Here is a 15,995-nt window from a genome sequence, read left to right as displayed (position 1 = left end):
GCACCAGGAAAGTCCACAGCTGTTGTAAACTTACATATGGAGCTGATGCCAAAGTCAGTGGGAGGTTTGTACGTCAATAAGGGCAGCTCCAGAAACATTTAAACCTTCAAATTCAAAGAGAGTAAGCTAATTTCCCAGGAGTGAAAAACATAATCCACTTAGGATATCTAGTAAATGATGGAGAGTACAGCACTGGACTTGTCTCATTATGCTTGTGTATCACAGTCAGTCACTGGTTGATTTATATCCCACCACGAGCAATAAATCTCTCCCCGTGTATGTGTTTAAAAATTTGTCTCTCTTTCATGGTGCCTTTCTTCTATAATTAATCTTATAACAGAGAATAGATATAATTTCCCCTTCCTTGCATCAGCTCTCTGTCATATTTTGACCATTTGAAGCAAGCAGGAGTTGTAAATGCTGGTGCTTGACAAACTGCCTCAGTACATGAAATAAAAACACCACCCCAACATTTCCTGATGACATTTTATAGGATACTCAAAATATGATACTGTGGCTTGTTAAATGCTAGATTTTCAGCTGAATTCTTATAGGCAACTGGCAAAATTTTCTAAAACATGTGTCTCAGTGATGAATGTAGATATGAGTAACTGTCTGCTTAGTATTATATGTACCATACAACACTCTTATTTGAGTGAGTTCAAACAATGCTGGTAAATGTAATGCACAGTATTTATTACCTCTGCCCATGAAGCAGAGCTGTTCTCTTGTCTAACACAAGTGTGTGCAAGGGTGGGGGGGAGGTGGGGAAATTTCCATTTGTTACTTAAATATTTTTGAAAAAGTTTGTAAAGTTTGGCTGCAACCTGTGCCCAAAATCTGGAGCTGCATGTGCAAAATCTGGGCAGCTGCTTAGGCAATATGCATTCTCTGTTTGTTGTGTCTGTGACCCATATGCAACAGCTACTCCTCACATGCATGTTCAATTAACATTTCCTTCATATCTTGGAAATTTGGCAGGCAGAGCACTGGCAGATGATTAAGAGAATGTAGTCCACTGCGTCGTTTTGTGGATTCTGAGCTTTTTCTTTTGCTCATTTTAGTGGTTTTTACATCATTTCCGAGCCCTAACTGTGGACTGTGATCCTGGTTTCTGCTATGCTCTTGAGCCAGCCTGAATGTGAAGATCTGGGTAATTGCAAGTGGTAAAAACTATGAGAGACTGATAAGGGTTTGTTGAACAATTATTAAATATCAGGCCATCTCTTGACATAAAATAATGGTGGTTTCACCTGAGGATTGGGTCCATTAGATGACTTTATCCAGGGTTTATAGATTCCTTCTCTATGTGCAGGGCCCTGTTTTTATGGTATTTACGAATGGAATGATGTAAACAGGATTTAGGGACTTCCTCTGATGTGCAAGTGCTCACTTCCAATGTCAGGCAACCACATAACTAATTAAGTTCTACCACTGTTCTTACACTTTGAGTAGATGACCCTAAACACTTCTTTTCAGCAGCCCTAAATCAGGTTTTTTAGAAAAAAAAAACTTCATGTCTTATATTAATTATTATTAGCTATTAAAAATGCTCCAGACAAATCCTTATGGCGCCTGATGACTGCTGCAGCTGTACCCACACATATCACAGCATCCCAAACCAGCTGAGTTTGGAAGGAACCTCAAAAAGCCCCCAGAAGCCCCCAAAAGCCACATCCCTGCCTCTGGCAGTGCTTTACCCTCTCAGTTTTGCCAGTGCATCTAGGAAATTATCTTGGGCTGCTTCAGGTGAACAGTAAAATCTACTGGCAAGGATATTATAAAAAAAAACCAAAAAACTTCGAGAAGACATTTTAGACTAAACATCAAAAACCAGCTGTATCAGAGCATCTTTAAGAGGTTCCAAAAAGTGAGGCAGGACTGGATGGGAATGGGAGGCTGAGGGTCAGGGAGGCTGGGAAGGAGAAGCTGGCTCTGCTGCAGTGATTTGGGATTCCTTGGCTGCAATGAGTTTCCCCAGTGCCCTGTTTCCACCCTGAGAGCTCTCCAGGTCTCTCAGACATTCCCTCATTCCAAAGAAAAAAGTGAAAATCCCATCAAAGCCCTGTGGCTGTGCCATAAACTGGGCTGAGGCTGCAAGAACAGCACAGCTGCCACAGAAGGATCCTTCTGGGTTTGGGAAGACTCTCATGATGTTTTCAGATGGTTTAGATGGAAACTACTCATGTTTGAATGTCCAGAGAGTCTAATTCTTAAATTCAAGAGGTTTAGGTCACTTGCAGAATGTGTATTTTTCTGGACCCACGTGCCTAAGGCTTCATAGTTCCCTCACCTCTCTTAATCCTAAGTGAATCCTCTGAACATCTTGTCCTACACATTTTTATGTGTACAGTGAATATCTCTGGAACAACCCTTTGGGAATTGCTTTTCACTGCTCTTAGATCTGTCTTCTCCCCACACTCAGTGTTCTTCTGATTAAACAAAGCTTAAAAGCAAAGACAGAGACCTCACACCTCTGTCAGTTCGTTGCTCCTTGACTCCAGAAACCACTGATCAGCAAGGAAAGCTCAGTTAGATCCCGACCCCAGAGTCACTGTGTTTGCTTTGCTGCACTGTGAGGGCTCAGCACAGGATTTTGTGTCTGCAGAATCAGGGATTATGTCTTTGTAACCTCCCTGGACATGAATAAGTGAGAACAACGACATTGTAGCCTTAAATCTATTTATTTCTGATTTGCTTTTTATGCTTTCAACATTCAATATGGTGAATATTTTTGATGGGTGAAGTTTTTTTTTTTCTTTTAGGAAAACCATCCTGCTCCAAAAGGCAGCTGTCCCTGTTGGGAGGGTATAAAAGTTTACATGGAGAAAAGAGGTGCTGCAGTCTGTAAAATGTCAGCTTCTTACCTGTACTGTTGGTATGTTTGGTGCAAATATGTATTTAGGATTGTTGGTTTTCAAGCAAACACTGCTGATCTAATGAACTGGAGAAGTTGCTGTAGTTTATCATAAATGTCTATATTTCTAAGAGGGAGGATTAGCCCTACAGGCTCTAAGTGCCCTTCAGAAATGTGTGTGCCAAGAAGCAAAATCATCAGGGCTGTGACAGCAGGGGTGGCAATCGTGGAGTAAAACCACGTGGGTTTTTTTAATTGTTGTTGAAGAAATGCTACTTCACATGGTTTCAATATACCCAAAGGCACAAATCCATATGGCTGATTATTTACACACAAAGTCATGTCAGGAGAAGGATTTCCATTTGGAATTATTACTGACTCATGGAATCATAGAGGGGTTTTGGGTCGGAAGGGACCTCAAATCCCATCCATTCCCACCCCTGCCATGGCAGGGACACCTCCCACTGTCCCAGGTGCTCCATCCCCAATGTCCAACCTGGCCTTGGGCACTGCCAGGGATCCAGGGGCAGCCACAGCTGCTCTGGGAATTCCACCCTGTGCCAGGGCACATGAATTTCTCCCAGATATCCAATCTAAACCCACTCTCTGTCAGTTTGAATCCATTTCCCCTTTTCCTGTCACTCCCTGCTCTCGTCCAAAGTTCCTCTCCACCTTTCTGGCATTATAAACTGTTTTCTAGTCACTGCAGTTCTACAGTTAGAGCTTTAAAGTAAAACTTTTTTTTGCAAGTAATGCAAAGAGCAAAAATCAGAAGTCCCCATTCCCTTGGGATTTGGATGCAGTTCTTTTAAATGAAATGCCAGAGCATCCCAGTGAGATGTTAGCGGGAATGCAGCAGGTCCATGGTGCAGAACTGGCTGCAGCCTTCTCCTTTCTGCCTGTCCCACTGTCCTTGTACTGCACTTGTGTTACTCGGAGCTCTGGAACAAAACCTTTTAAGAGCCCTGTCAGATACCAAAGTGTTTTAATTTACCTCCTGACCACTAAACCCTTGTGCACAGACAGGCAAATTCTCTTTCTGTTTTGCCAATGGGATCGATGGCCAACAGAGAGAAAACAATACAAAGGAAGAAATCTCATTAATTGAGTGACTTTTGTGAGGAAAAAAGTCAGTAAAATGCTCGGTGCCCTCAGGGTCACACAGCAAACATGTGACAAGGTTGGGGACCAGTTCTCTTGCTTTGTGCCCAGCCTCATTCAAATAAAATAAAGCTACCTGCATCAGCCAGACTAAAGAATGGGTCTTTTTATAGCAGAAACCACAGGGCTTCCCAGATTAGACATTTGAAAACTATTATCACATATTGCCTTGGAAAATAGAAATAGGTAACTAAGAGGTGCCTTGATTAACTTTATTTATACACAGGGCATTTTTTTAATTCCTTAGAATTTTTTTTCACAGTGTTTTTATTTGTGAAGATTATGTTAGGATTAAAATTTCCATGTATTTGGCAATCACTAATCATTCCCTTCTGAATTCTTGCAGGAATGTAACCTATTACCAATCCTCCCAGATACAGTTGGATATAAACTTTTGTCCCTAGATTAGACTATTATGAAGATTATTTGATTTTTTAAAAAACTGTTGGGAGCTGGTTTTACAACTCCTTGCTGCAAGGGCAGTGGGGTTGCTTGGGTGAGTGAGGACCATTCATATCATGAGAGATACAAGAAGTTCGTTTAGTATTTAAAGTATTTTGTTTTGTTTTGCAAATATTGAAAATAGATGGTTTCCTATTTCTAAAAAGCACCTAGAGCCAGTCTGAAGGAAGATAGTTATGAAATAACATTAATAGCTGCTGTAGATAGGGCATGTTTGATTATATTATTATAAATATTCCACTATAATTTATTGCATTTAACTCTTTTTGTATAACAGTGGGGGGTAATTAGAGGGGCTATTTATTTAGGGGGAAAATGGGAATATAAATGAAACCTTTCTAAACTGCATGGATAAAGGGATGCACAGACCTCTTTGTAACAACAACACACCTGAGAGTGCCATGAGTTAACATGGATTTTAGGGTCCCAGGTAAGCTAACCTCTGAGACTCTCCTGAGAGATATTGCAGAGAAACAAATCCATTAATTCAAAGGCAGACATGTAAAATCCTCCATGTCTACAGTTTAAAGGATTACGACAAAATAATTATTATTCCCGAGTTCAGATTTCGAATAATGGGGCCTGTGCTGTCTGCTCTGTTTACAATTGTGCTTTGTGGATACATATCAAATGTTGTAATATATTTTTATTACATAGAGTTAATGGTTATTACAAAGTGACATATATAAATAAATACATACTAAATCTGTATATTGTGATTTTGTTAACTTTACTGTTAATGAAATGTGATTATGATAAATGACTTGGCATGAGCTATTTTTTCATATAAAATTATTGTTCTAAAAAGTCTGTTTCACTTCATTGTTGCAAAAGTCAAGCCTGTGGTGTCATTGCAATGATATGACCTGGTCAGTCCCTTACATTTATTTGGAAAACAGCTACAAAGTCCATTTCGATGGAATATTCATTCCAATATGTGCAACACAAGTGGAACAATTGGAGAATCTGAATACACAATGCTTATGTCCAGTCTTGAAGATATGTTTAGCCTTAATACATGTGATTCTACTTAAGTTTAGTTATTCCCTGACATCTTGGCAGGTTTCAGGGTTGGTGTGAAACCAAGGTTGAGGGGCTTCCTTTTCCTGCTCCCTGGACATTCTCCCAGTTCAGAGTTCCCACTGAAAGGTCCGGGGTTGAAGATTCTTTCTCAACACCACCAAAGTGGCAAACCCTGCAAAGGGAAAAACTTCTGGTCCTCACAGAGCAGTCTTTCATTGTCCGTGTAAAGCCCAAATTCTTGGTCCCCAAATGGGTTTTTCTGATTTACAGGGATTAATCATTAATACTTTAATAATTAATAATGAATTTTATTAACAACACAGAATCAGAGAATAGTTTGGATTGGAGTGGACCTTAAAGGTTTCCTCATTCCACACCCCCTGCCTTGGGCAGGGGCACCTTCCCCTCACTGGAATCAGCAACATTTCCAATCTTCTCCCTGTGATCTCCAGACAGAGTTTTGAGCTGAAGATTAAATTCCACTCCAGTATAGAGATTAGGCCCCTTAAGGGCTCTTTTGCTTCCCATACAGGTGTTAAATCTCCACTGTAGAAAAGCAGACGAGATCCCAGAAGAGCTGAAAATTCTCAGACATCAAATAATTTCTGATTTAACCAACATGATTCCTTTGTGCTGTGTCTTTTATTCCCACTTCCCCCCATTATTTTAAATAACTATTTCCCCAGCTTTCTCTGTGCATGCCCCACCTCCCTGCCAGGCACACATTAACAGGAATCTCCACAGATTGAAACCCTGCTCTCACACAGGCTGGCAGGGCTGGCTGAGGTAAATAATTTATTCACATTCAGCCTGTAGCCACTTTTCGTTTGTGCTGAGAGCAAGGCACAGATCAGGCTCCACACGCAAAGATTTCACTGTTGTCTTTGAAAGGAGAAGCTGGCTCTGCAAAGCTCAGTACAACAATTGTGTTCTCACACGGGGGGAAAGGCATTTCCCAAAATCACAGCTCCATCCTGGGCTCCAGGCTCAAACAAACAGGCCAAGGAAAGCTGCTAACACCATGTGAGAGACTCTGGGATGCTGCTCCCTCTCTGAATCTGTGGGAGGTTTTATTTTGCTCTGGTCTCCATTACAACTCTTTTTTTTCATCCCTTAGGAAGGACCTAAATATTGTCTTTCACAGTACAAAGGCAAATGCAAAGGAATATTAATTCCTGGAAAGTTTCGCCTGGAGATTTAGCAGAGACAGAATAATTACCCTGGAAAATGCAAGGAAGTCTAGTTTCAAAGGACTTGCCATCCGTATCATTATATAACTTTTTTCTTTTGCCATCATCATGCTAGAACCAATTTAAAAGCCTCATGACAACTTCTGCTGGCCTGGCTTTGGAAGGGAAGCAGCTGCAATGCCAGCAAGACAGTGGGCACGTTCCCAGCATGGCAAGGCACCTCAAACAATGCAAATGTTTGTTTGAATCCTTTGTGCTTAGCAGCACCAGCAGTGTAGAAAAGGGGCCCAGCCAGAGCTGCAGGAGTCCCAAAATAAAGAGCACAAAATGAAGAGCTCAGGTGTGTCCCTGAGCCACTCCGGTCCCTGACACTGGAGCAGCACAGCAAATCTCAGCTCAGCACCAGGGGCCCAAGAAGCCTCTGAAGGGAAGAGGTTGGGAGCCATTCAGAGGCTTCTGGGACATTTGATGACAAGCAGCTGACCCAAACTGGTATTTACATCTCTTTGTGGAGCACCTTTGATGTGGAGCCAGCCTGGGAGAGCTGGGGGTGCTCACCTGGGCAGGAGAAGGCTCCAGGGAGAGCTCAGAGCCCCTTCCAGAGCCTGAAGGGGCTCCAGGAGAGCTGGAGAGGGACTGGGGACAAGGGATGGAGGGACAGGACACAGGGAATGGCTTCCACTGCCAGAGGGCAGGGATGGATAAATGGGATATTGGGAAGGAATTGTTCCCTGGGAGGGTGGTCTCAGTTAAAAACCACTGTCCCTTGTCCTGTCACCAGCTGTCTGTATACCATGCCCCTCTTCCCCTGCTTTTATAACCCCCCTAAACTACAGAATAACTCAGAGACAAACAGCAAACCTGGCAGGACCACAACTGATCCATGTTGAGTTTCTTCTGAACTTGGACAGAAGAGTAGAGCCAGGGTTCCACTTTCCTCCATTAATATTTACAAAAGCCTACACTTCCTCAGGGCTGCAAATTCTTCTTTTACCACTATGAGTAAAACACCCAAGATTTAGAGTTTTTAATGCATACAAAGCCAACATTTGTGACTTTTTACAAGGTTACTTTTTCCTTCCGTTTTTTTTCTGATCCAAAGATTGCTTTCAGTGCTTTGTCATCTGTCCTCATTTAATCCATTTCAAAATTTATCCTTGCAGCATGAAACGTTGCTGTTGATCCCATTAAGTGTCTTCTAATAATTGCAGGTTTTAAGAAAGCTAAGGGCAAAAACTGACTGAAATTAAGCTTGAAATGAGTAAGAACATGAAAAAAAATGAGTAGGAGTATGGTAATTACATGCTTATGACTGTGACATTAGGCAAAAGAAAACAGAGCAGCAGATGGTATCTGAATCTAAAGAAAAATGTAAATGATTATAAACTCACACCATTCCCTAAATAATGGTGTGTTTAGCAGCAGGTAGACGTTCCATGTAAAGAAGTGCTGCCTGATAATTCAAGGACATACATCCAATCCAGGAGGGACATAACAGCATCCTTTATTCGATGAGAAATCACTTTATCAGTTTGTGTGCACTGCAGGGCCCGTACCTCGCTTTCCTGGCCATCTCTCTACCATTGTGCTTGTCAATAAAATCACATTAGTGCTGATATTGGTCACTGGTAGCCACACATCATCTTCCTCTGTGACCTTGGTAGCCTTAACACAGCTGTCGCAGCCTGGGTCGCTTTGTTACAGATATTTCTCATGCTTTGTCCCTTCTTTGCAATGTGAAAGAAAGAAGAGGAAGGGAATACGTATCCGTGCATTTTTTCATATTTATATACTTCTATATTTGTAGCACCTATAAATATGTATGGGCTTTACAAACATATTCCTCTGACGGAATACTACAAAGGCAATAAAATCTATTATCTGTTAAAAATTGTCGGTTAATTTTATAGAAGATATTAGTATTTTGTAATTATAATTTCCATTTCTTCCGCGTCAAGAGGACTGAAAGGATATTTCTGCCTAGCAGCAAACAATGAATATACATGGGCAGTGAGATCATCTCAGAACTTGTAGTTACTTTGGATTGTTTCCTCCACTACTTTTTTGGCTAGAATTCACAGACTTCTTCCAGGGGCTGAGGCATGTTATTCTTATGGTAAAAATGAGCAGAGTAGATTGAGTTTATGAGGTGACAACAGATACTACCTGTGCCTTTCTAATTTTACTTTTTCTTCCTCCATACCCCAAATTCCATGTGTGTTCCAAAATCTCCATGGATTTTAGGAGGGAGGCAGATATCCAGTGTGGCCCCATGACACCAGCCCAGGCTGTCTTACGCTGTATTTTCTCTTTTCCCTGTCCACCCCAGCTCATCCCATGCTCCACAGATGGGCTGGCGAGTTCCAGCTTGTTATTCCCTGTATTTTGCACCTTTTAATGGATGCAGGTGCACACACTACTGCACTGCTTCCCCCAGGAGCCCACAGCTCTTAATCATCCTATTAAAGTGATTCCATACGTGCCATCATTTTCACATTAAGATGATCTGCCTTAACTGCACACACAGAGATGTTCAAATTATTTGTTGTGAACAGCTGATTGAATTTAGGTCTGTTTGCTTACAAATTACCCCCTGCCTGTTTGAAGGGTTAGAGAGCTGCTGAGTCACTGAAGTTATCCAAGGTACTTCAGGTATTTTGGGCTAGAGGGGCAGGAGCACTGTTGTTTAGAGAGAGCTGATGTGACAAATGGTGGCTGAAATGCCAAGGGGCACTTTGCAGGGAGCTCCTTGGCTGGTGGCAATGCCTGATCTTCAGGAGGTTATCAGAGTTCTTATCATCATTAATTCATGTGTGTGCACAGAGCCTGCAACAGGAGCAGCCTCAGTGCTAACCAGTGGCTCTGTGGACAGGGCACTGAGGTATTAAACCATTAAAAACAATATTTTATTGTCCCTGCTGTGGTCACAGGACCAGGGCAGTACCTGGCCCCTGTTCTGGGGTTGCTAAAGGACCTCAAATCCTGTGTCCAGTTCTGGGTCCTTCATGACAAGAGGGACATTGAGAGGCTGGAGCGTGTCCAGGGAAGGGAACGGAGCTCAGGAAGGGTCTGGAGCCCCAGGAGGGGCTGAGGGAGCTGGGAAAGGGGCTCAGCCTGGACAAAAGGAGGCTCAGGGGGGACCTTGTGGCTCTGCACAACTCCCTGACAGGAGGGGACAGCTAGGGGGGAATTTGGGATCTCCTCCCAGGGAACAGCCTCAGGATGGGCCAGGGGATGCTCAGGGTGGGCACTGGGAAAATTCCTTTATAGAAAGGGTTGTCCAGCTCTAACACATCTGCCCAGGGCAGTGGTGGAGTCCCCATCCCTGGAGGGATTCCAAAGTTCTGTAGATGTGGTACCTGGGGACGTGGCCTTGGCAGGAGGAATGGTTGGACTCAGATCTTAGAGGGCTCTTCCAGCCTGAACCATTCTATTACAGGGATGGCTCTATGAATTTAAGAAGAAATCTCAAATTGCATTTTCATTAGTAGTTTGGTTCCAGCAGCACCCACAACGTGCTGGACCTTTGATAAACATCCAGGTGTGGATGGGTCATGAACTTTGATGTAGAAAATCCTCCTACTTTCCCAGCGGGAATCACATAAACTCTTGACAAGCTTTGGAATACTGATAAGGAAGTCTATCAAATGCAGTGCCAAAGGGGCTGGGCAGTTTTATCTTGACATCAGCAGACTTTGTACGGTTTCAGCAGACGTTGTTTTCTCTCTAAAGTCTCTTTACAACCCGACATGAACAGTGGCCGAATTCCCAAGGATTTCAAGGTAACATTTTCAGATACACAAATCACAGGAGACTCTGGGGTTTGACCAGCAGGGTGGGGCTTTTGTTTTGTTCGTTTTCTTTTTCCTTCTTCTCTCTTTTTGGATGATGGGAGGGGCGTTTTAACCACAATTTTACATCCTGAGTTCTTAGGCTCACTGAAATTCGAGGAGATGCAATCAGGGAAGCTGATAAACACTGGGGACTCGAGTTTGTTACTATGTTAAGGATGCATTTGTACAATTTGGAGTTTCTAACGTGGAACAACTGGCAGCTCTGCAGTGCTGACGCCCCCCTCCTCATTTCTTGTGTGCCCACACAAACACACACCCCATTGCAGATGTGGGTCACTGAGATTCATTTCTACTTCATTTTTAACACCCTGATTTGTTCCTTCCTCCCCCTCCATAGTTGTCTTGTTCCACAGTTCAATCTTTCTAATAACAGGCATTTATTTTATTTTAGATTGGAAATGGGTGATTTCAACATCCTCAACATTTCAATCGACAGTGAAATCAAAAACTCACCGAAGGAATGCTGCTCTGACCATCCCATTTCCTACCCTGGGCTTTTATTAGCTTTGAGGTCCTTTGATGTGAAAAATACCCACTCAGCTTTCTGCCAGATCCCAAATATCAGAGTAATTTTCTATGATAAACTCGTTATCAGCATTTGCTGAAATATAATTTAACACTGTCTGCTTCTGAACTCTCTGGCTTGGACTGGCAATCTTCAAATGCCACCACTTATGATGCCCTTTGTTGTTCACCTCAGTGGCTGCTTCAGGAACAAGGACTATTTGAAAATTCAGGAAAAAGCAAATTTATTCAGGAAGAATAGGGGACTAGAAGATTTCAACTGGAATCTTCTACTCCAGCTTTCAGTTTTCTCTCTGTAATAAGAGGCTCTGTTTCTCCCACCCCAGTCTCACATTTTTCTGGTCTCATTTCCCAAAAACCGATCAAGATCCCTGCAGAAGACATGGATGAGTTCTAGGGAAGCTCTATTGATTTATATTTACATCAAATCAATCATGCAGCAGTCAAGGTCTTAATAATACATCTAAAGACTGTGCTAATCTGAAAAGCACCCTCTGGAGACTCATACTGCTATAAGAATGATACTTGACTTCTGAAGCTGAGATGGAAATCAGCAATTAATTTCTGTGGACACTTTCATTAGTGAGAAACCAATTTTAAAATGCTGGATTTTCTCCAAAGAAGGTATGTTCTGCACACAATGCTGAAGGTGCATTGACTGAGGGTGCTGTTGGCATCAGGACAATCCAACTTCCAGTGACTCAGAGTCATCAAACTGGTCCTTGAGGACCTTTTCAGGGCAGAAGTCACAGAAAGTGTGCAATAAAAGCAGATAAATATCTCTGAAGAACAACTCTCAAAGTTCTAACACTCAAGGAATTTGTTTTAGTATTTAAAGATGACCATGCAGAAACCAACAGGTGCAAAGCCCTTTAGAATTAAAATGAATAAGGAGATTTAACAGCCTTTGTCTCTCTGGTGGAGCTCTTGATTGATTGTCTTGGTCCTTCAGTGCAATCATTGGGGTTTGAATGTTCCCAGAAATCATTATGTTCATTACAGTGGCTCCAGCTGCCCTTCATTAGCCAAATATAGAAAAATAAGACAGACACAGGGTGGATCACAGAAACAGAATCTGTTTTTCCCATCACTTCCCACTCCTCTCCCAAGTATTCTGTAAATTCACCTGTTCTGCTTGTGAGGACAACCTTGGAGTAGGGAGATGATCCCTGAGCTGAGCCAGAGCTTGGCCAACCCACATTCATGTTTCCATTCACCTGTGAGTTATGGGCCTCACAAAACTGCAGTAAATAGCAATGTGATTTCAACACCTTTTACACTGAGGCCATGGAACCAGAGCCAGATCCTTGTGGTCAGAAACAGATCTCAGATTTAAATCCCCCTGGTCAGGTTAAGTGAGATTATTCTGCCATTGCTCCTTATTAACCCGGGTATTGAATTTCTGTCACATCTTAACCACAAAAAAGTAATTCCATTTTTCGTGCTTTTACTGGCTGACAATAAGGTTGGATGAATATTTAATCTTCAAATGACAGTTTACTCTGAATGCTCTTTTTTGTTGCTTTTGGGAGGGCAGAGTTAATAAGAATTATTGTGCTGTTGACATAAATGATGTATTGAACTTTAGAAGGCAGCTGCTGCAAATTAACGGAGAGTTAATGACTAGAATAATTAAAATATCAGGTGGCTGAGATTATTTAGCTTCATAATAGGTGGTAATTGTTGCTGTTTTCTCTAAACACCACCAGTATGTCAGAATACACAATGAAATGCTCTTTTGTAGTGTTTTGGTTGGAAAAAAAACAAAAAACAAAACAGGTTCAAAAGTGCTGCTATAATGTGAAAATCCAAGTGTTCTCTCCAGGTGGGATGCTGGCTCTCCAACCATGCTCCAGGGACCTTCCCTTGGGAGAGGCAAGTGCTTGGAAAGGATCTGGTCTGAAGATCTGTTTAGTAAAGAGCAGAAAACTGTGGGATATTGGTTAATCCAGCCTGTGGAAATCACCAAACGCCAGCGAGGGGAAGGTGGATTTGACATCTTTGAGTGTGACACCAAGCAGGGGAACAAAGGCACTCAAACAACTGAAAAGGCAGATTAAGTATCAAAAATTTGCACCTGTAAAGTACTTTTGTGTTCACTGCCTGGAATTTTTTCATAAGCTTTCCAAAGTCCAGTAATTTTCATTTTTTACTGATGAGAACACTCATTTACCTATTAAGCTGAAATGTCCCACCAAAAATTGAGTCAATACAGCCCCTCTGAAATTTGTGAAATGTATAAAAATACCATTTATGTGCCTAATGAGAAAAAACCCAGAGATTATAATTAAACTCAAGCATGTGAGAAATGTTTACAATTTTAATGGAAACTGTAATCTCAAAATCAAACCGAGTCTCTTGTCAGGTTAAGAGGATGGAGAAGCCACAAAAGTGATCAACAAATTGTTCTGCAAATCTCAGTGTTGACTCGGTGGATTTTTAAACCTCACCTAGCTATAAAGTGACCATGGATGCTTCAAAATGTTGATTTTATCAATGAAAGATGGCGGAGAATGGTTATTTAATGATAAGACTGCATTCACTGATGGCTTCATTGAATGTAAATTTTTCTGCTAAAGCATCTTACAACATTACAGTGACATCCAAAATTGTCATCTGAAGTTTAATGACCTTCAAGAGGGAATTAAAGACCAGTAAACACTTCAGATTAAGTGTATAGATATGATTTAAACTTGGAATATTAAGGAGATATCAGCAGAAAACATTAAAACTTGTTGTAGTTAATCACCTGAAGCCAAGAGGATTCATAGCTGTTTATGAAGGACTGGAAAGAGCCAAAAAAACTGTTTGTCTCTGTGATAACACAAAGCAGCACAGGCAAAAGTGGTCCTAGGAGTACCCATTAAATCAGGTGTAAAAATCACTGATTCTTTCTCCACGTGTGCAGCTGCTGCAGTAGGAGGAGAAAAAGAATTTGAAAAGTTGTGTTTTCAGTGAGGGTGAAGCAGCAGAGCTCCCCCGGGCTCGGGCTGGAGGGTTGGAACGTGTGTACAGAGCTCTTTGTCCTGCAGCAGGAGGTGATGCCACCACCAGTCACACAATTTGTGCTTTTACCCTTCCCCCTCAGGCTTAGGGCTGCTGCCTAATTTCACTTTGCAAAATAAAAGGTAAAAAATCTCCAAACTTGGGCTTTCTCAGACCCACAGCAAAGGTATCTCATGGCACTTTTTAAAGGTTAACTAGTGGAAGGCATTGGTGTGAATACACTTGTGTTCTGTTTCAGGTTCATCTCTGGTTTGTGTTTCTCATAAAGGTCAGCCACCTGCCACAGCATGATAAAAGAGACAGGAAATCTGGCTGGGTCACTGTCACTCACTGCTGAAATCCACACTTTGGGGAGATGTCCCAGATTCTGCGAGAATAATGAGCTGAAGTTAGAGGAAAAAAAAACCCACAACTACGCCTGGGTAAGAGAAGGGAAAACTAGATGGTGACAGAAGCTGAAAATATGTGACAGGCTTAAAATATCCAACGAAGAAATGGATTTCCCAACTAGCATAGACAATGATTTCATTCACATTCATTTTCATCAGTGTTTTACCCACACAGAGCTGAAACTCCTGGTAAGAGCCATAAAAAAACTCTTCTGCTGCCAGCAAATTAAACTTGGATTACAGATTCCCACATGTGCAAGCAGGTCTCATTTCTGTAGATTCCCAACCTGATTCACCCATCCCTGGAAGTGTCCAAGGCCAGGTTGGATGGGGCTTGGAGCACCCCGAGGTAGTGAAAGGTATCCCTGCCCATGGCAGCATGAGATGGATTTTAAGATCCTCCCAAGCCAAACCAGTCTGGGATTTGCAGGTGCTGAGAGCAGTCTTGGAGAGGTTACTGCACTTGCAGCTATCAGGCTGGATGAGAAGAACCCAGATGATAATTAAACCAATAAAAATGAGCAGCTGGATAACCTGACAGGCATAGTTAAGGAGAAGCCAGGCAGCTCCCACTGTGTTTTATGATTGTCAGGGCTCTGCATGGGGGCAGATGACTGATGGTTGGTATTATCAAGCAGAGTGGAGATCTCCCGTTTTAACCTTTCATTTGTTTAACCTTTCCTATGTGGATGAGGTTGTACAGCTGAATTTCTTATTACTTGGAAGGAATTGTATTTTTCTCTTTTATATCAGGGATGATCAAGATTTAGCAAAGTTCTCACATAAGAGAACTGCTATAAGCTGTTCAAATGGATCTGTAATTACAAAAGGGCTGAATCCACACTCAAGATTTATTTCTTGGCATCTCTGCAGGGTTGTCTGTTTTCCTCCAACACTAAAAGGAAAAGAAATTTAAAGCACAAGACTTTAGAAAAAATCACCTGTTCTAAAGAGGTGGAAAAGGCAGATAAATAGAAAACATTGGTATCCAGATTTACTGGTTTGTGGTTTGGATGTGTCTGAAGGTTAAATAACGGTGCTGCGTATGTCAAAGGAAAGGAACATTTTAACTCCCAGGTGCAGTAAATACAGCAACTACGGCAGTAAATAGGGCACACATCAGTTTGGTATCATTACATCCAGGGCAGGCATAAACATCTCAGCACAAGATATTCACATCTGATAAAACTCCTTGGAGCCCGAGTGTTTTCCAGTGCTGGACAATCAGAAAATAATTGCACAGACAAGTCCACTTGACAGCTATTAGGCCATTTATTTAGGAATGCCTGGACTAAAATGGAGTCGGGTCACGTGCATTAGTCCCAGTTCTGCTGTGCCCAAACCCGTGTAAGCACTAGTGACAGCCAGGAAAGAACACCAAAGCCACTGTCCCCAGCACCTGAGGCCTTCAGCAATCAGAGTCCATCCAGCCGTAGCTAACAGATGTCCAAGAACTCTCCATCAAATCCATTCCTTGTTATCAATGAAAAATAATTTCCCATAGAAAGAGCCTCAGTTCTGAGAACAA

This window comes from Cinclus cinclus, chromosome 7 (assembly GCF_963662255.1).
Source record: "Cinclus cinclus chromosome 7, bCinCin1.1, whole genome shotgun sequence".
Lineage (NCBI taxonomy): Eukaryota > Metazoa > Chordata > Aves > Passeriformes > Cinclidae > Cinclus > Cinclus cinclus.
Note: the sequence above shows the minus strand (reverse complement) of the source record.